We start from the raw sequence: 13835 nt of genomic DNA on the forward strand, positions 1-13835 counted from the left end.
TGTAATGTTATATTCACTTAATTGGTTATTATTGCAGCTGCCCTTTGAGTGCACATGTCCGCAACCGTAGCCGTTATATAGCTATACCCATGGGTGGGCAACTCGTACTCCCAAGGCGCTAAAAACCTTGGCACAAAAAAGCACACAACGAGGCAGCCCCTGCAGTTGCAAGCCGCCAATCACTGTGGACGCAAGCGAACCAACAACCACTACTGTTGCAAGGCCCTCGTACATTGCAGCTAGCACAGAGTTCGTTCTACCTGACTGAGTTTGTTCACAGTTTGAGAGCACGAGTTGCTCACCCATGGCTATCTATACCAGTAGCCGCTTATTAAAGAACCCGCCTACTGCAGGGGGGTAAGAGGGTATAGCATGCGCGGCGCAAGGAGTCTGAGCTGAGTTTTGCTTGTAGGATACCTTTAGAATAACACGTTAACTTGGAACATTGATATTGTTGGTATCTGCGTTACATTTTTTTAATATTTCAGGCCTTTACCTTTTCCACATTTATTTCGATTGTTGATAGCCAGACCTAATTTTCATACATATCTTTTGAACGTCTTTTACAATTCTACATCTTTTTATGTTTCTTTTCTAGTGTCTCAGGAAATTACCATTCAGTTCATAAACCTGAGAATTAAGTTTCTTGACCTGTTTATAAACAAAGAATTCCAATTTCCAAAAAATAACAACTGATAACTCGTAATTAATCTGCATTATAACACTTACTTACTTACTTACTGGCTTTTAAGGACCCCGGAGGTTCATTGCCGCCCTCACATAAGCCCGCCATTGGTCCCTATCCTGAGCAAGATTAATCCATTCTCTATCATCATATCCCACCTCCCACAAATCCATTTTAATATTATCTTCCCATCTACGTCTCGGCCTCCCTAAAGGTTTTTCCCCTCCGGCCTTCCAACTAACACTCTATATGCATTTCTGGAATCGCCCATACGTGCTACATGCCCTGCTCATCTCAAACGTCTGGATTTAATGTTCCTAATTATGTCAGGTGAAGAATAAAATGCATATAGTTCTGTGTTGTGTAACTTTCTCCATTCTCCTGTAACGTCATCCCTCTTAGCCCCAAATATTTTCCTAAGCACCTTATTCTCAAACACCCTTAACCTATGTTCCTCTCTCAAAGTGAGAGTCCAAGTTTCACAACCATAAAGAACAACCGGTAATATAACTGTTTTATAAATTCTAACTTTCAGATTTTTTGACAGCAGACTGGATGATAAAAGCTTTTCAACCGAATAATAACACGCATTTCCCATACCGTATTTATTCTGTGTTTAATATCCTCCCGAGTATCATTTATATTTGTTACTGTTGCTCCAAGATATTTGAACTTCTCCACCTCTTCAAAAGATAAATTTCCAATTCTTATATTTCCATTGCCTTCTTAATTGAGTGCTTTACCTAATTTCATGGCTTTGAGAAAAATAGTCTTTGAAGAAGGCCATGATTCCAGCATGCATGTTCAAAGCTCTCTAGTGTGTAGTTTACAAGTCAGCTAGTTGCTAATTATTAGCATGTAGTATAGACTTGAGCTTTGAGACACAGCCTGAGTACTTCATGCATACAGTTAGGACTAGCTGAAGAATATCACAGGGAAGAAAATGAACAACTAAGACCACAGTTCCACTCCTTATTGGCATTGGCTTTCGTTCCAGAGGACGATATTTTAGAAACGTTTGATCTGCTGATAGAAAATGTGTATGATTTATTGTCTGTAATCCTTAACTATGTGTGAAACTTACAGCAGAGTCCGTATAGGTCAGGTTCTATCTGATGCTTTTCCAATTCACTGCGGGCTAAAGCAGGAAGATGCATTGTCACTTCAACTTTTTAACTTCCCTCTAGAATATGTCATTAGGAAAGTTCAGGATAACAGACAGGGTTTGTAATTGAACGTATTACATCAGCTTCTTGTCTATGCGGATGACGTGAATATGTTAGCAGAAAATCCACAAACGATTAGGGAAAATACGGAAATTCTACTTGAAGCAAGTAAAGCGATAGAGTTGGAAGTAAATCCCGAAAAGACGAAGTATATGATTATGTCTCGTGACCAGAATATTGTACGAAATGGAACTATAACAATTGGAGATTTATCCTTCGAAGAGGTGGAAAAATTAAAATATCTTGGAGCAAAAGTAACAAATATAAATGACACTCGGGAGGAAATTAAATACAGAATAAATATGGGAAATCCGTGTTATTATAAGGTTGAGAAGCTTTTGTCATCTAGTTTGCTGTCAAAAAATCTGAAAGTTAGAATTTATAAAACATTTATATTACCGGTTGTTCTTTATGGTTGTGAAACTTGGACTCTCACTTTGAGAGAGGAATACAAATTAAGGGTGTTTGAGAATAAGGTTCTTGGGAAAATATTTGGGGCTAAGAGGGATGAAGTTACAGGAGAATAGAGAAAGTTACGCAACGCAGAGCTGCACGCATTGTATTCTTCACCTGACCTAATTAGGAACATTAAATCCAGACGTTTGAGATGGGCAGGGCATGTAGCACATATGGACGAGTCCAGAAATGCATATAGAGTGTTAGTTGGGAGGTCGGCGGGAAAAAGACCTTTGGGGAGGCCGAGACGTAGGCCTAGATGGGAGGATAATTTTAAAATGGATTTGAGGGAGGTGGGATATGATGGTAGAGACTGGATTAATCTTGCTCAGGATAGGGATCGATGGCGGGCTTATGTGAGGGCAGCAATGAACCTCCGGGTTCTTTAAAAGTAAGTAAATAAGTAATCCTTAACTATGTTGAAGATAACTATATCAGAGATCGTAGACGTGGGAAAGGACACCAACGATCAGTTTTCCCCCCAAATATCTGAAACTGTTATCAATGTACTCTTCATAATTTACCGAGAACAACTAATACTTGCGAAGCATGATAAAGAAGAATTAATACCTTGATGAGAAAACCATATCCTTCATTTTTTCATATTCAACAGCTATAGAGTGAGGTAGCAGTAACTGATCGAGACATCGAAAGTTTGCCGTCCGGCTTCTCACCCACCAAGAAGAAGAGAAAGTATCTTAATACAGATGCCAGGATTTCTAGGATTGTGGAAAGCTATGAGAATTATAAGAATAGTGACGATATTCTCAGTTATCTGCTAGCGATTGGGCACAATATTGCTGGAAATTTTTAGTTGTAAAATTACAGAACCCACTCTGAAAGAACATAATATTTATCTGTGCTGAATTTTCCCGTGACGATAACCACCAGTGTGACTATTTTACAATGTGACTACTTCCCAAAGTGACCAAAACATACAGTGTGACCATACATACTATGACTAAAACGATGTGTCTGTTTATAACTGTGACGAAATTTCCGGTGGCGAAAACCCCTAGACCACAGTCTAGTATATACAGCTCAATACGTAGGGAATATGCATCCATAGATAGTTGCTAACCACTAGGATCGCTACTATCGCCTCATCACAGACAATGAGAAATAGTACCGGCACAGTCTATTGTTCCTAGCACTCTCATCACCTCAAGCTTCGTGATTGTATATACTAGACTGTGCTCTAGACCCCATGTCAGCAGTTTTATTGGCATGTAAAAGAACTCCTGTGAGACAAAAAATCCTGCACACCGACGACGTTGATATAACCTCGGCAGTTGGAAGCGTCGATAAATAAGAATTCAATTATTTTAGTATTATATAGCAATAACAAAACATTCTAAATTAAATTTATTTCACAAACACGTAGTTATAATACAATTCATAACTTCTTGAAAGTCGCACAATCATAGACAAAATATTCTCCTTACAAGGCACATAGCAACAAGACCACTCCTGCCCCTCCGCTTCCTCCCCCACAGTACGTAGTTTGTTAGCTTGGCTATGATTGGTGGATTTTTAGTTGTACTGGAGCGGAAAGTGGACAGTTACTTCGTAGTGTAGGAACTACTCGCGCTGAAATGTGTTTTCGCAATTTATCGTTCTGCATTCGATGTTTTGTTAGTGACTTGTATTTATAATTATGTTGTTAATAATACATAAAGGAATCGTGAATGTCTTTGTTTATTCCTGTGGGATATATTTCAATAGGATTAAAGTGAAGCCTCCTGTATTCCGTACCAGTACAAGAAATGTTAACTGTTTAAGGTAAGTTCGTCATGTTCTACCAATATACTGCACGTAGGCCTAATGTCATTGCATTTAAAGTATACTCGGTACATCATCATCACCATCTTCTTCTTCTTCTTCTTCTTCTTCTTCTTCACGGTATAGGTCCTATGGTCTCTTCTGCCTCAATACTTATCGCTTTCTTGGTCTTCCAGTCTCTCGTCTAGGGTTGTCAAATGTCCTGATATGACGGGACGTTATTAGTTCCGGGATATGTTACTGTATTGTTATCCATTTTATAGAAGCTGTGTCAACACAGATGTTAAAATTCGGCTTTACTGAGACCGTGTCTCAAAGCTACATTTTCAGCTGAAGTGAACTAGACAGCTGTCTAAAAGCCGGATGTGACGTCAGAAATCATGATCCAAGCTACATTGTGAACAGCTAGTAAACGAAAATGCTTGCTTGATTGACGACTTTTTCACTAAAGAAACATGGATACCCCATCAGTAATTGTGCTTACGAAATCTGAAGATGCTATAGAAGTGAAATAATGTAAATATAATCTAGAATAACTCGTTAATGTTGAACATTGATGTGTTAGCACCTTCTTTACAATTTTTTAATCATTATTGTAATATATTAAGCTGCTGTTTGTTTACGGCGGTCGTCGCCGGGCGCACATCGCTGACGATTGTGGCCTGGACTTATCAAAGTGAATGCGCATGGCTTCTTTAAAGCGACGATCGCCAACGTAGATCGTTGGATGCGACGTACATCGCTGTAGGTTGCTTCTGAAGCAAATTCAGGTCGCACATCGTCGCATACATGTTCAATAATCGATATTTAGAGAAGGCCTAGATATATTGAATCGAGTTATGGTAGCAAAACAAATGAAAATTGACAGCGATGTACGCTGATAAAGAAACCACTTCCTGACGATCATCGCTAGCGTTTATAATCGCCGGCAACAAACCGTAGCTTTAGACCTTTATTCTTTTCCACATAACCCGTAATGAAATTGCATTAGGACACTGCCTTCTTAATTCAGTGTTGCTTAATTCAGTGGCATGGTTTTTACAAAAATAGTCGACGAAGAAGGCCGTGTTTAAAGCATGCATGTCCAAAGCTCCCTAGCGTGTAGTTTACAAGTCACCTAGTTGTTAGTCACTAGTGTGTAGTATGGACTTGAGCTTTGTGACACGGCCTGAGTAGTACGTCTATAAATAACTTACAGCAACCAACCTACTAGGTGACATTTTTGAATGTGGAACGTAAACAGCGGCGCTGCGATCTTATATTGTTACTATGCACGAGAGAGAGACATAGCACAGTCTAGTACAGTGATGTCAAAGCAAGGGCATTTTTCTGACCTTGACGTCGCGCGCGGGCATCAAGCTCTAAGTATGGAAAGAGGAAGGGTTGTGTATATCAATAAGCAGCCTGTTGGATTAAGGAAACAGTAATGCACAAACTTCAAACGGAACGTGAAATTTTTTTTATGGCTTCTATCTGTTTGATATTATCTATATTGTCTGTAAAATAAAAGTACTATTACCAATTTCTTAATATTGCAGTTGTATTTTAAATATTAATAACATAATAAAGAGTTAAGAAGGAATATTCACATAAATTCCATAGTACTGCAACTACACTGTACTAAATGGATGAAACACATCATTCATAAAGAAAATGATATTCCAAAAAAAGAGATTGAGTATGACATGATAAGTTATCATTGATATTGATGGTACCTTTAGCGTTATAAAAGTAATCAATAAACTAATCAAAACAATGTTACAGTACAAAGCAAAGTTACATAGGTGCTGTATATGTTTTAAGTGTAACTAATATTCCATAACAAAACTATTGGTGAGCAACTTCCTATCGTCAGAATATTAAATTATTTTCTCGAAATGTGCTGAAGCTATAGAGCTGACATTTTTACAACACATGGGCACGTATCTTTTGCTTATGATGTAACAGTAGTTGCTATGTTAATTCATTTCCTTACAAACAATTTCCATGCGAATATTTTCAAAATGTGTAATACACTATCTTCAGTAATACGTATATACGGTATATAAGATTTACGAAAACATTCTGTAAGGCTATTAAATAAAAAGTCCTATATCTGAAAATTTCACTTTTCTATAAATAAAAGTTGAGAAAATATTTATTTTTAACAAAAATTCAAACTTGTGAAAAATGAGCATTAAAATTAAAACTTACATCCTTATAATGCACTTATACTTTTCAGACAAATGTAAAAATTGTCATGGATACAGTTGTAATAAGTTCTCTTCCCTTTATTTATTGAATCAGTGCTGGCCATCCCTGAATATAGCTCGACCAAGCGACATATACTACCCCTCTCGTCTGTCTCTTTCCTTTCCGCTGTAAAGCGCTCAAGCTCTCCTGAGCTCTAAAGCGCGCGCTTGCTCCTATGGGTATCAATTGACATGACTGGTCTAGTATATAGTCACGAAGCTCAATACGTAGTAAATACGCATCCATAGATAGTTGCTAACCACTAGGATCCCTAATATCGCCTCATTACAGACAATGCGAATTAGTACCGGCACAGTCTATTGTTCCTAGCACCCTCACAACTCAAGCTTCGTGACTGTATATACTAGACTGTGGACATAGTCTATTGCTAGAATAAGAGAGCGATCGTACTGCACAGGTGACGTAACAGCGGCGCGCTGTATAGTACAGTGGAGCTCCACAAATAGACACAGCAACGGTACGTGTGTGAGAGGAGGTACAAACGCTGTCTTTCTACGGAGTACTGCGGACATTGGTAAAAATAAGGGCTGTACAATGTTTTTTATGGCGTGCGGATCGAAACATAAATAATTAACGAACATACTTTTAAATAATATATGTTATGTTATGTTTTATTTAACGACGCTCGCAACTGTAGAGGATATATCAGCGTCGCCGGATGTGCCGGAATTTTGTCCCGCAGGAGTTCTTTTACATGCCAGTAAGTCTACTGACATGAGCCTGTCGCATTTAAGCACACTTAAATGCCATCGACCTGGCCCGGGATCGAACCCGCAACTTTGGGCGTAGAAGACCAGCGCTATACCAACTTGCCAACCAGGTAGACTAAATAATATATATTGTAGTATATGCGAAATATATAACAAAACAACTTCGTGATTAAGTATAATATACGTGATACATTTGAAACATAAAACAAACTTCTGGAGGAAAAACTGTCTAAATGTATCTACATACAGGGCTTTCATTTCAAAACATCCCACTCTAAATAACAAATTATTTAAATTGAATTCAATTTAAACAAAAAAAAATAAATAAATTTAGATATTGAAGAAGTCTTAAACCAGGCTTAATTGCTTTTTGGATTTCACCTCCTACCCCACCCACCCCCACTTTGAAATTTCAAATGGCACCCCCATATTTTTATAATTAAATATGAAGGTATTTTTTATTTTATTTTATTTTTTGTACTAGCCATACCCCTGCGCTCCGCTGCACCCTTTAGAAATAAATATAAAGTAATTACATAATTAAAATAGGACATTTGATCCAGGGAACATTCGTGTTTGATATAAGGATAAATTGTTTATTATGTTACTTAATTTAAATTGTATTTGCATAATTAAAATGCGATCATTTTGATCCAGAGACCACTCATTTGGACATAAAAATTATTTTAGGAAATACAGGAAACGAATGTACAGAATAGCCTATCAAGTTTTCTGTGCATAAGAAGCTATTTTAATCTTACCTGTCCTCGATTCACTCAGAAGTTACTGTAATAACATTATAGCATTATGTCCATCTAGAGAAACTATACTTTCCAATGGTGAAATAATAATTAATTATACAAATCGGTTAATTTAGCTTCCAATATTACTTCATACAAACACAGAAACATTCTCTGTAGGCTATCTTTCATAGCTTTCAATTGTTGCTGTCCAAGGCCCTTTATAGACGAAGCCATTTGTTTTTTAATTCATTACACGGCCTTAGATGGCAGTTATTTTAATTTTAAAACTCATTTATCTCATTAAATATCAGTCCTATCAAAATTTTTCAAGGAATAAACCTTATCGGAAATTATTTGTAAAGAAACGTTTGTTATGTAACATTTTTCACAAAAATCAATAATAAGCGAGATATTTCGATTTATTTAATTCAGGCCTCCTTATAACCCCTCTTTTAAATAATGTATTTTGAATGTCATATAGCCTAAAATCTAAGTTAAAACGAACTTAAGTTATATTCCAATTTTCATCGAAAACCGTTCAGCCATTATCGCGTGAAAAGGTAACAGACAGACAGACAGACAGACATACAAACAAAAATGTCAAAAAAGCGATTTTCGGTTTCAGGGTGGTTAATTATATATGTTAGGACCAATTATTTTTTAAAAATCGAAAATTACCAGAAAAATTTCGGCTACAGATTTATTATTAGTATAGATATGCGAAATATATAACAAAACAACTTCGTGATTAAGTATAATATACATGATACATTTGAAATATAAAACAAACTTCTGGAGGAAAAAGTGTCTAAATGTATCTACATACAGGGCTTTCATTTCAAAACATCCCACTCTAAATAACAAATTATTTAAATTGAATTCAATTTAAACAAAAAAACACATAAATTTAGATATTGAAGGGGAAGTCTTAAACCAGGCTTAATTGCATTTTAGATTTCACCTCCTACCCCACCCACCCCTGCTTTGAAATTTCAAATGGCATCCCTGTATTTTTATAATTAAATATGAAGGTATTTTTTTATTTTATTTTATTTTTTGCTTTAAAATTAATTGATTGTTTTTGTGTATGATGTTGAGCATTCAATTGTTTATACACCACATTCATTTGTTTTCGCATCTTTTCTATCGTCGCCTGGCAACCTGGATTATTGTTATTGTTGATTAGAGCTGAAGAGAATAAAGCTACAAAAACTTACTGAGCATTTCATGTAATAGTTGTGTTTATGTATTAAATTATTTTTAAATGGTTTGTACCCTTCAAGAGAGAACATAAATAATCCTTATTGATTAAATTGAGGAAATTTCACAAAATAAGCTGTGTTTTCATTCTACAATTAACTGATAATAACAAAGCTTCTTATAATCACTATAGAATGTCTCGTATTTAGATGAATTTTGTTTTATGTCATGCATTGTTCTGATCGAAATGTCAGATTCTTGAGCTATGGTTCTGATTGATTCACCTTTTTTAAACCGTTCCAATATTTGTAACTTCTGCTTCAACATAAGTACACATTTTTTGTTCCCTGCCTTGCTGCCAACGTGTACGAGTATCTGCACACTACTGCACTGGTTCAACTGGTTAGCCCTGTGCAGCAGGGGACAGGATGCGTTGACTTACCTTGTATCGTGAAGTATACGAGAGTGATCGTCTATTTGTGGAGTTGCACTGTACAAGCGACTGCCGTTCCACAAACAGAATGGTCCGGTAATAGTCAACTTCCCGAAGACAGATGTTTATATTTATTTGGAAGTAAGAGCAGAATCCTCTAGTATTAACTACTGTAACTAGCCTTCGCATAAATAATACAATTAATTTTTGTTTTAAGTTAGATTTATTCTTCGACTTTTCGTTTAAAATGAAGAAAACCGTCCCTTCGTACTTTCTACTGTAAGAAAATTTATATTGTCGATATCTGAGAAACGTACTCGTGTAGCACGCATTTGTAGCCATGGTGATGAGTTTGCGACTTGGGAGCGACAATAATAGCTCGCCGCTGGTTCAAATTAACTCGCAGACATTCACGACTAGACAGAGCTGACCGAATCCAACTGTGGCGATCTGCATATCAGCTGGACTCTGCAATGGCCCGTGCTTAATTTAATGTGTTATTAGTGCGCCAACGGAGAGGAATTTGCTTGCTGTAATTGATTCATTTACTGTTTGAGCAAAATGTTACTGTTAATCGGCAGTTGGAGAATTAAATTCGTCACTGGAAATTTGCATGCTTCATCTTTATCGCAATCAATTTCATTTGTACAGCAGTTGCAAACGAACGTAGGTATGGAAGCTTACAAATAAGGAGTACAAAATGAACCTTCTAAATCCAATAACTAGTTTTTGCAACAGGCGTAATTTCTTCTTATAGGAATTGCATGTACAAGGATATCATTTTATTTTTACTAACATTTTTAATATTAACTTGTCTATATCTCTGGATTAAAGGTCTAGAACCGGAAACACCGCTTGCTCCCCCTTCCAAGACTGGAGATCGATGATACTCGCGTAAAATACAGGGACATCATTTTATTTTTACTTCAATTTTTATTGTACCTGAGTTTTTGAATGCACTTCACTCCCACCCCTTCAACCGCCTTCCACACAGATCCAAGACCGCATATACACTCATAGTAGCCACAGTACGTTCCAAAAATATGTTCGCATTTTCCAGTGACGAAAGAGCTTTCAATATTGAATCATTTTCGCACAGGTACTGTCGTCCATTTGCCTACGTCGTATCCCGGTTTCCCCAACCAGCTTTTATTCGCCAGCTAGTGGCTGGGCTGTCTTAGCTCTTTTTTGAGAACATTAATTTCTGTTAGGAATTGGACGCCTACGTAATATTATACAACTGTTTAAAATAACTTAAACAAAAGAGCCTCGTTAAGTAATTAACTGTCACGTGATTTCCCTCCTTTCTACGATCCTACGACATAACTACTTGGACGGACAGTAGATAGTATGTCTGAGTAATTTTATCTTTTCGGATCGGGCAGAAGTGAAGATTGAATTTACAGTACGTAAGGTACTCTTTTATAGAGTAGGTACAGAATTATTTCAACATGAGTTACTAGTACGAAGAACTGTTTTTTTTTATTTTTATTTGATTATTTAACGACGCTGTATCAACTACGAGGTTATTTAGCGTCGATGGAATTGGTGATAGCGAGATGATATTTGGCGAGATGAGGTAGAGGATTACGAAGAACTGGTAATTGGAATTAAGTACAATATGCTATAGTGCGATAATATGCACATTAGAACTGAAGCCTGTATCGAAATATGTTTAAATATCCATATTGTGATTATTTTTCAATTTAACTTCATTCTCTATATTGTACGCTAATGTGCTGTAGACAGTATAATATACACTGCATAATGAATACGTCCACATGGACAGCTCAGTTCGTGAGTAAAAACACTCATTGTTAATACTATACTGTATTTTGATTAAACAAAAACCTAATGAAAATGATTAAACTCAAAAGCGCAATATTTCCTAGTTTACGTAAATGGATGAACTACTTTTCTTCCCTCCTATACCTAGTAAAGTGATTTGTTTGTATATTACGTCAGTATCATCGAACTTCAGTCGTGGAAGGGGATAGCAAACGGCGTTGATCCAGAGGTATAGGCAAGTTAATATTAAAAATGTTAGTAAAAATAAAATGATGTCCCTGTACAAATTACGTTACTAAGTATAGGAGGGAAAAAAAGTAGTTCATCCATTTATGTAAACTAGGAAATATCGCAATTTTGAGTTTGATAATTTTCATTAGGTTTTTGTTTAATCAAAATACAGTACTGTATTAACACTTAGTGTTTTTAGTCACGAATTGAGCTATCCATTCGGACTTATTAATTATGCAGTATATATTGTACTGCTACAGCACATTAGCGTACAATATAGAGAATGAAGTTAAATTGAATAATAATAATAATAATAATAATAATAATAATAATAATAATAATAATAATAATATGGATATTTAAACACACTTTTGAAAATGGTGGCCGTTCATTTCGATACAGGCTTCAGTTCTTTTGTGCACATTATCGCACTATAGACTATTGTACCTAATTCCATTTAGCAGTTTCCGTCCTTCGTACTAGTAACTCATGTTGAAATAATTCTGTATCTACTCTATAAAAGAGTATCTTACGTACTGTAAATTTAATCTTCTCTTCTGCCCGATCCGAAAAGATAAAATTACTCAGAAATGCTATCTACTGTCCGTTCAAGTGGTTTTGTAGCGGGGTCGTAGAAGGCGGGGGAAAGCACGTGACAGTTAATTACTTAACGAGGCCCTTTAATTTAAGTTATTTTAAACAGTTGTGCAATATTACGTAGACGTCCAATTCCTAACAGAAATTAATGTTTTCAGAAAAGAGCTAAGACAGCCCAGCTACTAGACTTTACAGAGGGGCGAACAGAAGCAGGTGGGGGAAACCGGGATGCGACGTAGCGAAAATATGATTCAATATTGAAAGCTCTTTCGTCACTGGAAAACGCGAATATATTTCTGGAACGTACTATACTCACTAACTCAGTACTGCATACGCGTCCTCGGTTCCGTGTGGAGAACGGTTGTAAGTTTAGTAGTAGAGGGGGTGGGAGTGAAGTACATTCAAAAACTCAGGTACAATAATAATTGAAGTAAAATTAAAATGATGTCCCTGTACATTTCTTATACTATGATCGTCCTGTATCCTCTTAAGTAATGGATTTGTGAGGTACGAACCACGTAACAAGAAAACCATAGCACCAAAGTCCCGCGTTATTGCTTCAATACAGCCGAAGTTAGTGGATGAAAACAATTGAGGCTATTATTCAAAGGAGAACTCAACTCGTCACTTTTTAATATTACAGGAGAAACAAAAAACTGGCCACCGGCGTATCTCAGTCGGCTGAGGCGCTTTCCTTCTGATCCACAGTTACGTTTGGGCGTGGGTTCGATCCCCGCTTGGGCTAATTACCTGGCTGGCTTTTTTTACGAGGTTTTCCTCAACCGTTAGGTGATTGCCAGGTAAGCTATGGCGAATCCTCGGCCTCGTCTCGCGAAATACCATCTCGCTATCACCAATTTCATCGACGCTAAATAACCTAGTAGTTGATACAGCGTCGTTAAATAAGTAACTAAAAAAGAAGGTGATATTGTAATTTTGTGAGTCTCATGTCAAAGTACAGTTTCAGTATCAGAGCGAGAGCCAAAAAATAGCATCTACTACATTGCGTTTTCCTTTGTTATCGCGTAAAGAACAAAGTAATAGCTGTTGTAGTAGGCCTGTGGGGTTAGACTCGTGGAGAGAACAGGATGTGACATGCGCAGATAAGAAAATACAAAGAGAGGAATTATATTTGTTCCCCGCTCGCCACTTAAAACCGAAATTAAATTATATCTTATATATGTTTGTCCAGAGACCAAGATACCCTAAGCGGGATGAACTGAACTTAGAAATGGGGATTCTTTGAACTTAAAACAAGCAGAAATCTGTGTTAAATTACATTGAAATTACCAATATTAAAATTTTACAGCATGAAATAAAAATAAAATAAAAATAAACATGTAACAACAATTAGCCTTAGAGACACAGTACCTTTAAATTGGAAGATTTGGGGTTCGATCTCCCGAGACCAGAAATACTAGCTGAAGTTTTTCGTGATCTTCCTCAGTCACATCTGACAAACTACAGGACAGTTCCTTAAAATATGGCCCAAGACAGGAAAGTTTTCTATTCAGATATGCGAATTATTTACAATTGTACATATGAGTACTTAGATATGTATTCTTAAGTGTTTGGATTTGAGTACACAAGTATTTGGATATATAATGATGAGTATTTACATTTGTACACTTAAATATTAAGACATGTACTGATAAGAGTTTACTTTTTGCTTAGTTGGTTATTTAACGACGCTTTATCATTTATTTAGCTTCGATGGAATTGATGATATGA

The 13835-nt window shown here is 36.4% G+C and overlaps 1 protein-coding gene across 1 annotated transcript in view; it reads left to right on the plus strand.

The window, feature by feature from the left end:
- Positions 1-3951: 3951 nt before the first annotated feature.
- kek3 (kekkon 3) overlaps positions 3952-13835 on the plus strand; it is a 630236-nt gene continuing 620352 nt past the window's right edge. Inside the window, exon 1 of the mRNA XM_069830664.1 lies at positions 3952-4149. The gene's annotated coding sequence lies outside the window, so the exon portion shown is untranslated. The remainder of the gene's footprint in view (positions 4150-13835) is intronic.

This window comes from Periplaneta americana, chromosome 7 (genome assembly GCF_040183065.1).
Source record: "Periplaneta americana isolate PAMFEO1 chromosome 7, P.americana_PAMFEO1_priV1, whole genome shotgun sequence".
Lineage (NCBI taxonomy): Eukaryota > Metazoa > Arthropoda > Insecta > Blattodea > Blattidae > Periplaneta > Periplaneta americana.